Source organism: Vulpes lagopus, chromosome 9, assembly GCF_018345385.1.
Source record: "Vulpes lagopus strain Blue_001 chromosome 9, ASM1834538v1, whole genome shotgun sequence".
NCBI lineage: Eukaryota > Metazoa > Chordata > Mammalia > Carnivora > Canidae > Vulpes > Vulpes lagopus.
This window is the reverse complement of record NC_054832.1, coordinates 49,401,883-49,420,284: the sequence shown is the minus strand read 5'-3', so window position 1 is coordinate 49,420,284 and position 18,402 is coordinate 49,401,883. Positions and strand designations below refer to the sequence as shown.

Here is an 18,402-nt window from a genome sequence, read left to right as displayed (position 1 = left end):
TTAAGAAACAACATAAAAGTAAAATATTTGAATGTGAATACTTTAGATGCTTCCTTGACTGTCACACATTCCAAGAGAGCCTCTCCTGGTAATAATCTGTGTGGTGCTGTTACTATATCAATTGCAGACAAGCAGAAAGCTGAACCCTTTATTGCTCCTTCTGTTTTCTGGGAGTATTTGGTATTAGACTGACCTATAGTCTATTTTACAGGGGAGGGGAAAAAGCTGTAATAACTTCTGTGCCATTATTTTTGAAACTCTAGAGTTCATTAAAACTCTCTTTGGCTTTCTTCACTGCCATCTTTCTTCCTTCTTATGAATTATTCAAGGCAGATTTCAGTTGAGGTAAATAGTTTGATTTGAAGGTTTTTGTATCTGGATTTAGATGCAACAAGAAGTGTTAAATGCTCAGAATTTTAAGTGTACAGAATGGCATAGACTCAGCTATTAAGATGGAAGACATTTGCTGTTAACGCTCTGGGGCTGCTGTTTGCGACTTCAGCTTGGTACTATTTGTCATTCTGAAGTAGGTAGGCATTATGATGCCTGTGGTATAAATCAGACTTTACAGAATTCTTGGTCCCCAAGCACTTTGAACATTCTAATCCACTTCTCAGTTTACAGAACATGTTTTGATTTTACAAGGTAAAGTTTCCCTTTTTTATTTAACCTTGCCAATGCATTATTAATCTCTATTATTTTTCAGGTAATATATACCAAACAACAAACAAAAAAACACACATTAGCCTGCATGTTTCTCTTGGATAAAATGAGGTTGTAAGTTTTGAGTTCTTCTTTCAACAAATAATGTGAAAGCTAAGAGGACCTAGGAAACATTTCATTTTTATATAACTCAAGGTAAGCCTGATTTTTTTCTTTCATAGTAGTCATCTCTTCCTTGGATTCTGTGTCTTATTTTTAACTTTTAAACACTTAGCTCGTGGAGTTTACATACCTGAAAAACTGATATATGTAACACATGGCTGGAAACTACATTGCTTTGGAAATAATGGGCAGAATTGGTTGAGTGCAACGTAGCACATTTAAAAACCAATCCAAGGAAATCTTATTATAGTTCTGTCGTCTGCTAAAATTCACTTCTCTAATGTCAGTTTCTGTTAAAGCAGTCTACATAAAATTATGTTCATGAAATTATGTCCAGGTGGTACTGCTTTTAGGCAAAGTGTTTTATTCACATACTCTGCTCTAACATGATTTTTTTAGCAGCAGGAGTTCCATTTACTAAAGAATGATAAGAACTAATATTTAATAATTACTGTGCGCTAGAGTGTGTGCTAGGTACTTTACATGAATCATCCATGGGAACGCTCACAGTAACCCTATGATATAGTTTTTGTAGCATCCCATCCTATACCTAGAAAGTTACTTGCAGAGCACAGTCTTGAATCAGTCTGTCTGACATCAAAGTCCATGCTCTTCAGTACTCGGCTAGTGATTACAAATTCAAACGTGTAAGAACATAGATTTATGAAGTTACCCAGTATAATGAATGAATTTAAATCCATTTACATTAAAAATATACACTGGACTGGACAGCTTTGTTAACGTGTTTGTGGACTGTTTTCAGCTTTCAGCCTCCGGTTTCAAACTCTACAGAAAGCTACACTGCTTTCAAAGGCATTAGTTTATGTACATAATTATTCTTTTATTCATTTCAATTTATTCAGGTTTTATCAGAGACTGTAAGTGTGCAAACGGCAGAACTACAGTGTCATAATTACTCTTGCGTGCCAGATACCTACCCATTTACCCGGTCATGTGGTCTGTCTGGTGTCAGGACAAAAGAAGGAGCTTCCTGTCTGAGTCTGGGGGAGATACAGAAATAAGAAGACTGTTCAGACTCAAAAGTCAAGGGGAAAGTTGAGTTCTGAGGAGGGACATAAATTAAAGGGGCTAGAAGAATGTATTAAGATCCAGCCTACAGCACCAGTGGTCTTATGGCTATGAATATGAGAGAGATGGCAGCTGCTGAAGGGAGCTAGGCAATACTTCTAACACCAGCCTTGTATTTGGTCTGCAATTGTACAAGACATATTTTAAGGCAGACTTAGGTCATTTTTAAGGGATGTGGGATGAAGTGTATGCCAGTACTACACATAAAACTTTTTTTTGTTTATCCATGAGAGAGAGGCAGAGACACAGGCAGAGGGAGTATCAGGCTCTACATGGGGAACCCCATGCGGGACTCGATCCTGGGACCTCAGGACCACGCCCCGAGCCAAAGGCAGATGCTCAACCACCAAGCTACCCAGGCATCCCTCCATATAAAACTTAAAGATAAAATGTTTAAACCCTGTAAGAAAAAGCTATGGAGGTACCATTGATTTAAGTTCTCTGAAGGGATTTTCATTCTTTAAATGTTAACTAATGGAGAAGGGTGAGAAAATATTTACTATTTGTCTGATTGTTTAAGGAAATATATTTTCATGAATTAGTAAAATTCTTCTGGATATATGCAATTAAGCTATTCCTTCTCAAAAATCTGTAATAGCTCATCTTAGTTGTAATAGCCATCCTTTAATTTGATAAGTTATTTAAGTTCTCTGATGCTTAATTTTCATGAAGTCGGGTGTGTGACTTTTATACTTCTTTCCAATGGATATGCAGATAAAATATGAAACTTGCTAATCACTGAGATTGTGTGCTTAATCAAAACCCTGTCATCTCCCATCCAAGTACTAACCAGGCCCGACCCTGCTTAGCTTCCGAGATCAGACGAGATCGGGCGCGTTCAGGGTGGTATGGCCTCTTCGCCGATGACATGATACTCTACATAGAAAACCCAAAAGCCTCCACCCCAAGATTGCTAGAACTCATACAGCAATTTGGTAGCGTGGCAGGATACAAAATCAATGCCCAGAAATCAATGGCATTTCTATACACTAACAATGAGACTGAAGAAAGAGAAATTAAGGAGTCAATCCCATTTACAATTGCACCCAAAAGCATAAGATACCTAGGAATAAACCTAACCAAAGAGGTAAAAGATCTATACCCTAAAAACTATAGAACACTTCTGAAAGAAATTGAGGAAGACACAAAGAGATGGAAAAATATTCCATGCTCATGGATTGGCAGAATTAATATTGTAAAAATGTCAATGTTACCCAGGGCAATTTACACGTTTAATGCAATCCCTATCAAAATACCATGGACTTTCTTCAGAGAGTTAGAACAAATTATTTTAAGATTTGTGTGGAATCAGAAAAGACCCCGAATAGCCAGGGGAATTTTAAAAAAGAAAACCATATCTGGGGGCATCACAATGCCAGATTTCAGGTTGTACTACAAAGCTGTGGTCATCAAGACAGTGTGGTACTGGCACAAAAACAGACACATAGATCAATGGAACAGAATAGAGAACCCAGAAGTGGACCCTGAAATGTGCGGTCATCTAATATTCGATAAAGGAGGAAAGACTATCCATTGGAAGAAAGACAGTCTCTTCAATAAATGGTGCTGGGAAAATTGGGCATCCACATGCAGAAGAATGAAACTGGACCACTCTCTTTCACCATACACAAAGATAAACTCAAAATGGATGAAAGATCTAAATGTGAGACAAGATTCCATCAAAATCCTAGAGGAGAACACAGGCAACACCCTTTTTGAACTTGGCCACAGTAACTTCTTGCAAGATACATCCACAAAGGCAAAAGAAACAAAAGCAAAAATGAACTATTGGGACTTCATCAAGATAAGAAGCTTTTGCACAGCAAAGGATACAGTCAACAAAACTAAAAGACAACCTACAGAATGGGAGAAGATATTTGCAAATGACATATCAGATAAAGGGCTAGTTTCCAAAATCTATAAAGAACTTATTAAACTCAACACCAAAGAAACAAACAATCCAATCATAAAATGGGCAAAAGACATGAAGAGAAATCTCACAGAGGAAGACATGGACATGGCCAACATGCACATGAGAAAATGCTCTGCATCACTTGCCATCAGGGAAATACAAATCGAAACCACAATGAGATACCACCTCACACCAGTGAGAATGGGGAAAATTAACAAGGCAGGAAACCACAAATTTTGGAGAGGATGTGGAGAAAAGGGAACCCTCTTACACTGTTGGTGGGAATGTGAACTGGTGCAGCCACTCTGGAAAACTGTGTGGAGGTTCCTCAAAGAGTTAAAAATAGACCTGCCCTACGACCCAGCAATTGCACTGTTGGGGATTTACCCCAAAGATTCAGATGCAATGAAACATCGGGACACCTGCACCCCGATGTTTCTATCAGCAATGGCCACAATAGCCAAACTGTGGAAGGAGCCTCGGTGTCCATCGAAAGATGAATGGATAAAGAAGATGTGGTTTATGTATACAATGGAATATTCCTCAGCCATTAGAAACGACAAATACCCACCATTTGCTTCAACGTGGATGGAACTGGAGGGTATTATGCTGAGTGAAATAAGTCAATCGGAGAGGGACAAACAGTGTATGTTCTCATTCATTTGGGGAATATGAATAATGGTGAAAGGGAATATAAAGGAAGGGAGAAGAAATGTTGGGAAATATCAGGAAGGGAGACAGAACATAAAGACTCCTAACTCGGGGAAACGAACTAGGGGTGGTGGAAGGGGAGGAGGGCGGGTGTTGGAGGGGAATGGGTGACGGGCACTGAGGTGGACACTTGATGGGATGAGCACTGGGTGTTTTTCTGTATGTTGGTAAATTGAACACCAATAAAAATTAATTAAAAAAAAAAACAACAACAAACCCTGTCATCTCTAAAATTAAACAGGTCAACAGTCAGTTATGACTTTATTCCTTTATTACTTGGTAACCCTTCCTTTTCCTTCCTTCCTTCCTTCCTTCCTTCCTTCCTTCCTTCCTTCCTTCCTTCCTTCCTTCCTTCTTCTTTCCATTCTATTACCTTCTATTGGTAAATGAACTTCATAAATTTCCTGACTCAGTGGTTGCATATAGGGAAGGCTTACTCACCACCAGGGGTATTTGGAAACCTAAGAGGGAATTCTGGGTTTTCTCCAAAACTAAAAGAATAAAGGGACGTGTTTCTAGTGTTTAGTAGCTAGAGACCAGGGATACTGTTAACCATCTTGTTGTAGATGGGGAAAAATTCTCATGTCAAAGGTCAGTTGCATCCTTTTTGATAAATATTGTAATGGATCATGTCCTTGAAGTTTGAAAAACACTATAATAAAGCTAACTTCTTTTCTGATTAAGATTTTCATTTTAAAAATTTTAATTCCAGAGTAGTTAACATACAGTAGGATTTTAGGATTTTCATTCTTGGTTTGCTCATGTGCTTTCTACCTTAAGTACCTCTCCCAAATACCCTGTTGAAATCCTGTTTGTTTTTTACGGCTCAGCTCAGATCTCCTCTCTTTTTTTGAAGTCACTTTTGTAAATTTCTCACTTTACTCTAACCTCAGAGATCTTCCTACTTCTTGATGGCCTTTATGTAATCTCTCTCTCTTGAACGCAAGTTTGAATAATCTCAAAGCCATAGGCAACTTGAGAAAAATGTTGCTCGCTTTTTCATTTCTGCTTTCCATATCAGATTTGGCAAAGGACCTTGAAAAGAGTCAGAGATAAGGTTTTGTTTTGTTTTATTTATATTGAAGTGATGCTCCTATAGAGAAATAGACAATAAATATTGAAATAAGAATGACTTATCCTCACCCACCAAGACATCACCACGATAAACATGCTTTGAGATAAACTAGCCTGAGATTGCAACCTAACTTTATTCATTTATGATTAATTCACTTCAGGAGCTCCTGTGAAACCTATTCTTTTTTTTTTTTTTTTTGAAACCTCTTCTTTAATATCCTTTATGATTGAATGTGGCTTGAATACATGACTTAAATTTCAGTATATAGACTACCCAATGGCAATAGAGATTTTTCTAGAAATAAAGGTAGCTTTCAGGACTTCTCTAATTTTTTTAAAATTTATAATTAACTGCATACCAGTTGTCTGAAATAAGATCAGGTATCATTGGTCCACTGCCCTAGTTCAAACACAATGAAGGAATCAACATTATCCTGCAGCCTGATGATCTCTGCTTTAAGGGACTGGAAGTACTTGACTCCTGCTAGATGTTGGTTGTAAAGGTAGCTGCTGCCAATATCATTTCTAGAACTTACTTTTGAAACCTACATGCACTTTAAGATTTTCAACTCATCTCACAAGATTCATATTTCCTTTGGGCTATAGTTTTAAAGATAGATAGTTTTGGATGTTAATGTTTTAATAAAAATAGAATTGTTACTTTGAACATACTAGTCTATTTTTGTGGAATATTGTTTGAAACCATGATATGGGTGAAACTATTGTAAATTTTAGTTTAATGATCCACGTGGGTTTTCGTTCTTGTAATGATGATAAGCTAGAAAAAAGATGCAAGAGAATTACGGGTTTTTATTAAATGTGAAGGAAGCAAGATGATTCCGTGCCGTTTAGTGCCTAAAAGAAAAGAGAAAAAAATATGAAAAGTTCAGTTAGCTATATACCATCTGTTTTATTCTAAATTTGGTCCACAGTGTATTGTTTAAGTAAGGACTATCAGATACAGGTTAATGTAACCTTTAGAACATTGGTTTCTGTGCATTCTTAAATGGCTACACAAATAGTATCAAGTTGAATAGCTGAATTAACACTTCTGGGATTCTGTATGAATATTTAAGTGTTATGTATGTATGTGTTGTTTAGGTGCTTATTATTTCTTCTTTCCAGTTAGAGTATGAATTTCTAGGATTTAGGAAGTCCAGTTGCAGTTCCTCTGTGACCTTGGGTTATACACCCATTCTGAAAATCACTTTGGCCATATGAAGTCATGGGTGGTGGTGGTTGTGATGATAAAGGTGGGGATGGTAATGATAGTAAATGAAAAAAAAATTCCCTTACCTTTTTCTTGGTATACTAAATAACATTTGGGAATATCATATTAAGTAAATATATTCAAATATATTCGGGATCAGAAAGTGCTGGGTAAGTGGAAAATAAGAGGTGGCATTTCTGGACATTTTCTTTTGATATAATATCACCATTTTGAATAAACGATTTACACAAACATATGCATACAACCTCTTACCCAGGAACATCAAAACTGAATATTTATTTATTTATTTATTTATTTTTTTTTTTTAAATTTTTATTTTATTTTTAAATTTATGATAGTCACAGAGAGAGAGAGAGATGCAGAGACATAGGCAGAGGGAGAAGCAGGCTCCATGCACCGGGAGCCCGATGTGGGATTCGATCCTGGGTCTCCAGGATCGCGCCCTGGGCCAAAGGCAGGCGCCAAACCGCTGCGCCACCCAGGGATCCCAAAACTGAATATTTAAATTAAGTTTATGTAATCAGGAAACATTTCAACTACCTTGAGCCTAAGAGTTTAAGGCATGTTGAAATAAATAAAATACCAGTGCTTTCTAGAAGCATTATAGAACCTCATATATTCAGCATTTGCTGGAATTTGTCCTTTGTGGCATTGGAAGGAGATGATGGGTGATTATACTGTCAAAGCTTCTAGTTCTCAAATATAATCTTCAAAGGAGTGCTGGGGCAGACATAGAATAATTCTAATAGACTTTAGAAGACCTTGGAATATCCAAAAACAGAGAAGAAAACTTGCATAATAACACAGGAACATTGTCGCTATTGTTTGTTCCTTCTCCCTCCTCCCTTCCCACCTCACTCGTGTGTGTGTGTGTGTATGTGTGTGTGTAGACACACATATGTGCTTTAATATATACATAGGTAATAGAAAAATCATCTTCCACACTATTACTTATATTTGTTTTCCTTGAATGTTATTAATATATATATCAAACTTTATTTTATTCTCTGTTTTAAGTTTTGAAAGCTTCCTCCAACACTTTCCTTTACAAAAAAAAGAAAAAAAGCTTTATTGGGATAGAATTCAGATAGCCAGGTCACTTATTTCAGGGATCCTGGGTGGCTCAGTTGATTAAACGGTCAATTCTTGATTTCACGTAGGCCATGATCTCAGGGTCCTTGGATCTAGTCCTGCACTGGACTCTGTGCTCAGTGGGGAGTCTGCTTGAGGATTTCTCTCCCTCTCCTCTGCCCCTTCTCCTGCTCATTCTCTTTCTCTCTCAAATAAATAAATCTTTAAGAAATAAGTAAATAAATAAAATAAAATATAGAATTCCGTGTTTTTAGGATTTCAGAGTTGGACCTTTATCAACTATTGTCAGATTTACGCCATTTTAATTACCTTAAAAAAGAGATTCTGCATCCTTTCCAGTATCCCCCAGGCATCACCAACCCCCATCTGTCTTCACCCCACACAACTACTCAACAATGTCTATAGAGTTGTCTTTTCTAGACATTTCATAAAAATGGAATCATATAATATGTTGTCCTTTGTACTGGCTTTTTACTTAACATAACATTTTAATGTTATCCATGTTGTAGCATGTATCAGACCTTCATTTCTCTTTATTGCTAAACACTAAATTTATTGCTAAATTATATGGATATATTATTATATTTTATTTATCCATTAACCAATTGATGGATACCTGAATTATTTTCATCTTCTGGCTACTATATATAATGCTGCCATAAACATTTATATATGGATTTTCATGTGAACATATGTTTTTTATTATTTGATCTATATTTAGAAGTAGAGTTGCTGGATAGCACGGGAACTCTGTTAGCTTTATGAAGGAATTTCCGGTCTCTTTTTCAGATAGTCTGCACCTTTTTACATTTTCACTAGCAGTGTATGAGGGTTCTAATTTCTCCATATCCTTAATAATATGTGTTATCTTTTTTGTTATAGTCATCCTAGTAGGTCTGGAGTGGTATCTCATTGTGGCTATAATTTGTATCTCCCTGACATCTTTTTATGTCTATTGGCCATTTACGTAGCTTCTTTGGAGAAATGTTTACTTAGATCCTTTGGCCACTTTAAACAAAATTAATTTTGATGAAATATATATAAAATTAAATTTACCATCTTAACCATTTTTAAGTGTACAGTTCAGTAGCGTTAAGTATATTTACATTGCTGTACAAAAGATCTTGAAAACTTTTTGTCTTTCAAAACTGAATCTCTGTCTGCATTAAATAACAACTGACTTCTCCCACTTGACAGTCTGGTCTTTGGTAACCACCATTCCACTTTCTATTTCTATGAAGATGACTATTTTAGATACTTCATATAAGTGGACTCACACAGTATGTATCTTTTTTTGTGACTGGCTTGATGGCCTAGCATAATCTCCTAAGGTTCACCCTGGTTGTAGCATGTCGTGGTGCATCCTTCGCTTGTAAGACTGAGTGGTGTTCTATCTTGTTTTTACCGCATTGTTTTAGCCGTTCATCTTTTGATGAACATCTAGTTTGCTTTCATTTCTTGGCTCTTGTGAATAGTGCTTCGGTAAACATGGGTATGTAAATATCTACTCAAGGCTTTATTTTCAGTTCTTTTGGGTATCCCACCTAGAAGTGGGATTTCTAAATCTTATGGTAGTTCCGTTTTTAATTTTTTGTGGATCACTATACTGTTTCCCATAGCAGTTGTGTCATTTTAAAATCACCAACAGTGAACAAGGGTTCCCTTGGACCATTTTCAATTTGGTTATTTATCTGTATGTTATTAAGTTGTAATAGTTTTTTAATATATCTCCAACACATTTCTAAATGAAACCAATACACAGCGTGATACAGTATTTAGCTATTCTTGTGTGTAAAAGTGTTCTAGAACTAGACTATGTGGCTATGGATGAGCTGTGCAATCTATTTCTCTATTTCTTTTTCCATAGAATAGGGATGATAATAACATATACACCATAGGTTTTGTTTGATGGTGAAATCAGGCACTGCATGAATGGCATGCAAAAGAATGCCTGACAAATGATAAATGCTCAGTACTTGTTCGTTATTATAATTATTAAATATTGTTCTTTCAGAAATGTATCCTAGACTAGTGTTACAACGTGGTCTCTGTGGTATATTTATACATCTACTTGTATATTTTCAGTGGTAAGTGCCTTTAGTGGTTTCTGTTCTCATTGTTAGCATAGCTGGTGGTAGGAAGACCATGCCATTGCACAGCTTGCTGCCTCTCTTCATCATGGCTAATAGTTTCAGAGTTTCAAAGAGTTTCAAAAAAGCATGAACTGAGTGTTACTTAAAAAAAAAAACTTTATTATGGCAAATTTCGAGCATTTAAAAGTAGAGATAATGATTGAAGGAATCCTATAACTCCCATCCAGATTCAACAGTGATCCAGTGGCAAATAGTGTTAGGATAAATAATTTGTAGAAGTAATGAGAATATTTTGAATAAAGACTTGAACAGATTTAGTGTCCCATGCATTTTTACGTACTTCTTGATATAATTAACTTTACACACACACACACACACACACACACACACACACGCACACAATACATATATATACCTACGTTCTATTTTTATGTGCAAGGGCAGGGAAGGTACAGTTCTCTGGATGTGGAATCAACTTTTAATGGAAAATGAAATTTTAAAGTAAAAGTTAAAAAAAGACTTCTATTTCCATATATATATATGTGTGTATATATAATATATACACATCTTTTTAAAGTTTGTTCACTTTGTGAAACTAGTGCTATCAGTAAAATATTTTGATACATCTTTCATCATAATAATCTCAGTAATAATATTAGCTATGCATACTGATGGAGAAATTACCCCTGGTAAATAAATTGTCTAAGACAAATGACAAGATATAAATAAAATATATCCAGGGCACTGTCCAGAGACCATTTTTAGCCATTACAATATATCTCAAAATGTTTTACAACCATTAGCCTAATAATCCAAGAATAAGAAAGCTATGAAATATTGCCTTATTTAAAAAGAAAGTTTGTAATGTATTAATCATTTTCATTATACCTGTAATGATATTACTTTAAAAACTATATATTATTTAGGCTGGGATGGCTGCTATACTAATAGACCCAAATATATGTAATGGCACACAGTAATAGAAAGTTCTTTCTTAGAGAGCCTGGGTGGCTCAGTTGGGTGAGTGTCAGACTCTTGGTTTCCCTCAGGTCATGATCTCAGGCTCCAGGGATCAGCCCCCGTGAGGCTTCACACTCAATGTGGAGTCAGCCTATACCCTTCCTTCCCTCTCTGCTCCTCCCCTTCCACCTCTGCCCCTTCCCTTGCTCACATTTGTGCTCTTTCTTGCTCTGTCTCAAATAAATAAATAAGATCTGTAAAAAAGAAAAAAAAAGTTCTTTCTTGTTCATTCTGTTAGCATGGGGTGGGTAAACAAGTGTCCATCACATCTTTCCTCTGTTCAGGAACCCAGGCAGGTTGAGGCTCTTGCATCTTCATCAACTGGCTTTTTGCCAGGAATTGGTTTGCTTCAAGTCTGTAATGCTTAATCTACCTCACTGGGGGATCCCCCAAAAGAAAGAAAGATGAAAAAGTCAAATTTCTTATAAGTAAGCTGATTAGTGGCCAGCCTCCTGGAAAACACTATATTGATGATATTTACCATCATGGGAATTTCTTTAATCTATGAAATGTTCCTGATCTGACTAGGATTGCATGAAAATCTATACATTTATGGAGCATGTCTCACTGGAAAATGTCATATAAACTGCCAATCAGTTGAAGTACAATGGAAATGTTTCATGACAAAAGCTCTTTTTTATATTTGATGACTGCATTTATCTCTTAAAAAGCCATGTTAAATCTGAGCAAGAGTGAGTCCTAGCATGGTCCTAGACGTTGCCCTCCTTTGCCTTTTATAATTACTAGTACTCTGGAAATTATTAGTAAAATTTGATATTGGATGAGATATGTGATTTTTTTTTAATCTGGTATGAAAGTCGAAGGCTTGCAAAGTTGACCTAATAGGTGTGGGAGGGAATCTCCATTCCACTTAGTATAAAGGGCCAAAAGCTCATGGGTCCAATCATGAAAGAATCATATGGGACTGGCCTGGAAATGGTGTATGATACTTTTTCTGGCATTTCATGTCTGGGACTCAGCCATGAGGCACTACATTCAACTACAAAGAAAATCGGGAAAAAATAGTCCAGCTATGTACCAAGAGAAAAAGAGGAGAATATGTATTTTGGTGAGTTTCTTAAAACTCATTCTAGAAAAATGACTAAAATATTTTGTATGTCTTTCTTCAGAATAATATTATAGCTCATTGTCTTTACTATGGACTAGACATATCATCACTCTTCTCCACAGCTCTGGAGACCAATGTTGTCACTTTATTGATGTAGATTCTGAGTCTTAATAAGGTTATATACATTACCTAAGGGTACAGAGCCAATTTATCTGGCAGAGCCAAGACCCGGACATAATCTGTTTTTTTTTTTTTTTTCAGAGTATTTGTAGCCATCAGTCAGGAAATCTCAGAATAAGAATTTCATGTAGGTAGGGTGCCAGGTAAAATAGAGGACATGCTATACTTGGGACATACATGTGCTGAAAACGTATTCAGTGTTCATCTGAAATTTAAATTTAACTGGACGTTGTATATTTATATTTGCTAAATCTAGCAATCCTACATATGGCATTAGTCTGTAGGAAAAAAAGGGAAACTACTAAATCATGCATTTAACTTTTCTGTTAATATTTGGAATAATGTCACCTTCGAATGTTTAGTATTATGATATGATTAACTATAGCCATCCTCACGTGGAAAAATAGCTGCGTAATTCCATATTGATTTATGGGGGAAAAAATGTAGGTTTGACTCCCCTAAGGGAGCACATGATTAGGATCAAAAGCCGTGTCTATCCATCACTAGATCATGCATAATCTTGCATAAGCTATCTTTAGTGACAAATATTTTAATATTGGAAGTTATATTAAATGTGTATCAGGGCAGATTTTTGTATTTTCTTTGGGTTTACTCATGTATAATATGCATTACTTTATCCATTATATATACAAAGTTATTTGAATATTATACTAAGTACTATAGGATAAAAAAGTGAAAATTAATACTACTATATCTCTGATTCTTTACAATGTGAATAATTTATTGTCTAAACTGAATAATATTGAGAGGAAAGGATGCTTTTAATAATTACTTCAGGACAACAGGTAAAAAATGGGATAGTTTCAAGCAAATCGGGGTGAATAGTTATTCCAGTGGGCTACCTTGTTGAAGGCTTGGGGTCCTAGAATGTTAATGGAGTAGGAGAGCTGTCATACACCTCATTTAATGTAGTCTTGTTTTACAGACCAAGAAATCTAAGGCCCAATGAAAGTAAACAATATTTTCTATAGATTAGTGATTCTTACTTGAGTTGATGGTTGGCTTGCTTTATTTGTTTGTTTGTTTGTTTGTTTATTTATTTATTTATTTTTAAGTAGACTCCACATCTAACGTGGAAACCAGTATGGGGCTTGAACTCACACCGTGAGATTAAGATGTGAGCTGAGATCAAGTGTTGGACACTTAACTGACTGAGCCACCCAGGCACCCTGCTGGCATTTTTTTTTTTAAAAAAAGGAGTGATTTATATGACTCTTGTCCCGTCATTCACTTCCTTCTGTACCTAAGATTATCTATAAAATATCCACTTCAGCTAAGGCTCTAAAGGCCAGAATTCTATCTTAACACAGTAACGACAGATATCTCTATTCATTCTTTTAGCATAAATTCACTTTTTCTGAATGTATTAAGAATTAAGTATGTGTTCTATGAAGTTTCATCTTACAGTGCAGACTATCTCTTTTATATTCTAATGACTCTATAATGTTGTAGAACAAATGGCATGTCATTCTTTGACTGTGGAGCTGAACCGAGAAATGGCCAAGCCACAGAACCTCAGAATCTCCCATTAATATGGTCTCTGGAAAGCATGAGAGTAAAAATACATCTATTTTGATATTTTTAGAGGTAATTAAATATTATTTTTACATGAAGTTATAGATGACTCCTTCAGTACCAGACATACGATTTTAATTGTTAAACAGGAAAAACATGCTTTATTATTTACTCCAAAATTTACATATATTTAAGTGTTCTCTTTCGTTCTCAGTAATGTGAAAGAGTAGTGGTATTTTTTTCTTTTTGAGATTTTTATTTACTTGAGAGAGAAAATGCATGAATGGAGAGGAGAGGCAGAGAGAGAAGGAGAAGCAGGCTCCTCATTGAGCAGGGAGCCTGATGTGGAGCTTGATCCTGGGACCCTGGGATCACAACCTGAGCTGAAGGCAGATGCTTAACTGACTGAGCCACCCAGGTGCCCCTAGAAAGGTGGTATTAAATGATATTAAGAATATGTACTCTAGGGCAGGGCACCTGGATGGCATAGTCAGTTAAGCTTCGGACTCTTGGTTTTGACTCAGGTCGTGATTTCAGAGTCATGAGATCAAGCCCAGCATGGGCTCCACTCTCAGTATGGAGTCTGCTTGAGATTCTCTTTCTCCCTCTCACTTTGCCCCTCCCTGCCTCAAATAAATACATAAATATATATATATTTTTACATATTGATACTCTAATTATGCTGCTGGGGTTAAAATCCTAATGCTAACACTCCTTAGCTTGTGAGACATGGACTAGTTAGTGGATTCCTAACCACTCCACTCCTTAGTGTTCTCATCTGTAAAGCAAGATTTATAATATTAATAACTGTATAATTTTTCTGAGTAAATAGATGATTATATTTAATGTATTAATATAAAATACTTAAAAGAGTGGTTCTGTCATCTATTAAGCACACAATAAATAAACTCTCATTATATGATTTCTTTTCAACAAAATAGAGCTCTCTTTTCATTGCCCTGTTATTTTTGGTTTCTCTTCTTTCTTTCTCTTTTTATTTTTATTTTATTTTATTTTATTTTATTTTATTTTATTTTATTTTATTTTTTAAAGAGAGAGAGAAAGATGGTGTGCAGGAGTGTGGGCAGGAGAGGCAGAGAGAGAGAATCTTCAAGGCGACTCCCCACTGAGCCCAGATTCCCTACAGCAGGTTGATCTCACAACGTGGAGATTATGACCTGAGCCGAAACTATGAGTCTGACACTTGACCAACCAAGCAGCCCAGTCTCCCTGGTTTCTTTTTTTCAAGTATAAACTTGTAAATAGTAAGCCAATTAAGATAGCAAGACATTGTTTTTTGCAATATGTAGTTTTTTATTAATTGTTGAGATCAAATTCTAAAACCAGATGGCCCCTTGAACATACTATGGTGATATTATGTTAACTTCTTGAGTATTTGATAAATTAAGTAAAAAAAAATTGATCTAGTAAGTCATTGCCTATGTTTGAGAAAAGTTCATCTATTTTATCATTGTCTTCTTAAGTCACAAAACATTACACAAATGTTTAAGTTGCATTTTTTCACTCTATATTATTAAGAATGAAGTAAGAGAATGCAGTTATTTTCTGCTTGAATTCCCAGTTTATGACAGACTCTAGGAGAACCTTGTTTCAGTCAGTTTCAATGTTTTTTACTGAAACGGAAAGATATTTCTTTTTTCAAAAGCATCCAAAATTAATAAATGATCTTATTCTAAAATTAGAAAGTAAGATAACACTTTTCCCCACAAATTTGCTTAAAAATGAAATAAACACCATATGGATAGGAATTGGCAATACTCAGATTTTTTTTTAACCAAAAACATATCTTCTTTGCAGAATGAGCAAATCAAATATTTTATACTTAACTTTTTTCCCCATGCACTTGTCATTAAGAATACTCACTCAGGCATCTGTGTTTCTCACTCTCATGCCAGAACTGCAGAGCTTGATTAGAAGACATAACCTCTTGCTGGTGGAATCCACTACCCATGCAGCTTCAGATTAGTGATCAGCCAGTGGTTCACTATCTTTTGGTTCTTTCCTTCTTGGTTTTATTTTCAGGACTTCATCTTGTTCCAGTGTTTCACGGTTCCCCTTCAGACTCCCTACCCCTTTCTATTCCCTCTCTCTCTAACCAGCTGATCTCAGTCCCTCAATATGGGGAACATTGAACTCCTTTCACTTTATTCCTGGTTTGATTCTTTAGACCGAGCAGTTGCATTCACTGGTTTTCTAGCAAGTGTCTGTCTGAAAGTTACTTTGGGAGCAGGGGGCCCTCACTGCAGGGAGGCCTAAAAGACATAATCTATGTAAAGCACTTAGCATAATGCCAGGCACATAATAATGGCAACAATTACTTCTCTTTTTCCCTATTTAAATAGTGGGCAAAGATTCAACCATGGATTATTTATTTAAATACTTTTCTTTCAGTATGATTGCCAGTGCTTTTGAAAACAAGTTATTTTTTCAACCATTGGAAATCGTCATATGTCTTCTAATATCCAAAAATAACTGCATAAAATAGTGATTAGGAACCAAGGGGGAGACTCCCTGATGCTCAAATCTCACCTTTGGCCCTCAACAAGCTGTGTGACAAATACCCAGACAAGTAAACTTGCCCCTGTTTTCTCATTGGTAAAATGGGGGTTATCAGAGAATCCATTGCCAGTGTGGGAAAAAGGAGAAAGTCCATGGATATGTGTAAAGTGCTTGGAAGTGCCTGGCATCTGTGTGCACTCAAAAAATTTTAGTTATTACTAATTTTGTTGTATTCAACAATCCTTATTTCAGCAAATATTTATGGAAACACTGTTAGTTCTTATTCACTATGATTGGTTTTAGAGTGCAAAGGCAATTAGTCAACAGAGGAACAAATACTAAGCAAACAAATACAAAGAAAACTACAAACTACGAAGAGGAAGGAAAGTGGACTGAGGGGGTGTGATCAAGTTCGGGGAAAAAAAGGCAAGTCTGAGACCCTATGGATGAGTAGACATGCACTAGAATTTTGTTTTGTTTTTTTTTTCTCTGATAGTGGTAATGTTTTATTTTCTGAATGTAATAAGAGACAAAACTTCATGTTCTTTACCAGAAAATTCACTTAGATTCTCCTTCTGATATAGACACCTTATTAAATAAAGCAGGATATTTTGGTCTAGGGAGATTTTACTGTGGGTTTCATTTATATATCACAAGCGAATTGCTAATCCCAAAGGCTTTTATACTGTAAAATGTTATCAGTAGTCGGGATACTAAGGTCCCATTTTTACTTATTTAATAACCTTCTAATTATAGATTCTTTTTCCTTTAATATCAGCCTTTATATTAATGATAAAAGTAAACTTCAATCCCTCTCAAATAACTTTAATGCTAAAAGCAATTGGATATCTTCTTGGCTCCTTAGAGAGAAGATAGATTTAGACATGCAGGAAAAACTTTGCCATTAAAGGGCTTAAGTAACTATGGTTAGTGGTACAAGCAATGGGGCTTGAGTAGAGGTGCATGTTACAAAGCAAAAATACTTGACCCCAAATTCCAAGGTGTACTCCATAAAGGGTGAGCTTAACAAGAGGTTAGGAAAGCAAAGCCCTACAGACTTTGAAGGATAGGTGGCAAGTTTACTGAAGGGGAAGGAGAGAAGAGGAAACAAAAAGAAAAAATAAGAAAGAATACAGCAGAGATATAAAAAGAATTAAAAAGATTGTACATTAATTATTAATAAAGAAATATTTACTTTATTAATCCTTTCTCACTGCCATCTTATAATGCCAATTATACATATAACTGTATAAATAACCAGATATATAATTGTATACATAATTGAAATGAAATTTTTCTAGTTGTTCAAAATGCATTGTCAAAATTAGAAATCTCTAACAAAACTGACCATTTTAAGACCACTAAGAGCAAGTTCTGGAAATTTGAAAAGATTTAGTTGCTTTCTGAAGTTTTAATATTTTTTCAGTTATCTATTTATCATCTACCTTTATATCTTGTGCAACAACTTCATGAATTTAAAGAATTGTAAGTTAATATGATGTATATTTATTTAGAAATATTTAGGTTCTTGGGAAAAAAAGGTAAGTGTTACACTGACTGGGCACTATATGTTTACAGATAGAGGGAAAAATACTTCCCTCTTCTTATTAGACACAGCCATGTCAGTACCTAAATTCTATACATTTAGATATGTTTTTGGATGGACAAATTAATTGAGACATTCCAGTATCTTTCACTGTATGTTTTGCACACGAAAATAGAGAGTTTCTCTCACGTTGCCTTATTTTTTAATGCTTTCTGGAATGTATTCCTTGTAGAAAACCTTATATTTAGAGTTGTCAAACACAGTTAATCTTCAGTTAGAACATGCGTAAAAGTGCAAATTGTTATAACTTTTACCTTATGCTTTACTCAAAGCGAAGGAGAAATGCATAAGGTTTTATAGGAATTGAAAAGATAATCTTCATTTTGCAAATGATTTACATATAGAATGAGTGTTATTATAGGGAGTTCCTAATGTAATCAAGATCAGTTTCTTATTTCCTATTTTAAGTCATGAACCAAATCCTTCATCATTAAGTCTGTAGCA

General features: G+C 35.4%; 1 protein-coding gene across 6 annotated transcripts in view; it reads left to right on the top strand.

The window, feature by feature from the left end:
* Window positions 1–18,402, top strand: part of RALYL (RALY RNA binding protein like) — a 709,315-nt gene that overhangs the window by 210,150 nt on the left and 480,763 nt on the right. Inside the window, exon 2 of one of the 6 annotated variants that reach the window (XM_041768616.1) lies at window positions 707–858. The exons of the other annotated variants lie outside the window; for them this stretch is intronic. The gene's annotated coding sequence lies outside the window, so the exon portion shown is untranslated. The remainder of the gene's footprint in view (window positions 1–706; window positions 859–18,402) is intronic. 6 annotated transcript variants of the gene reach the window in all.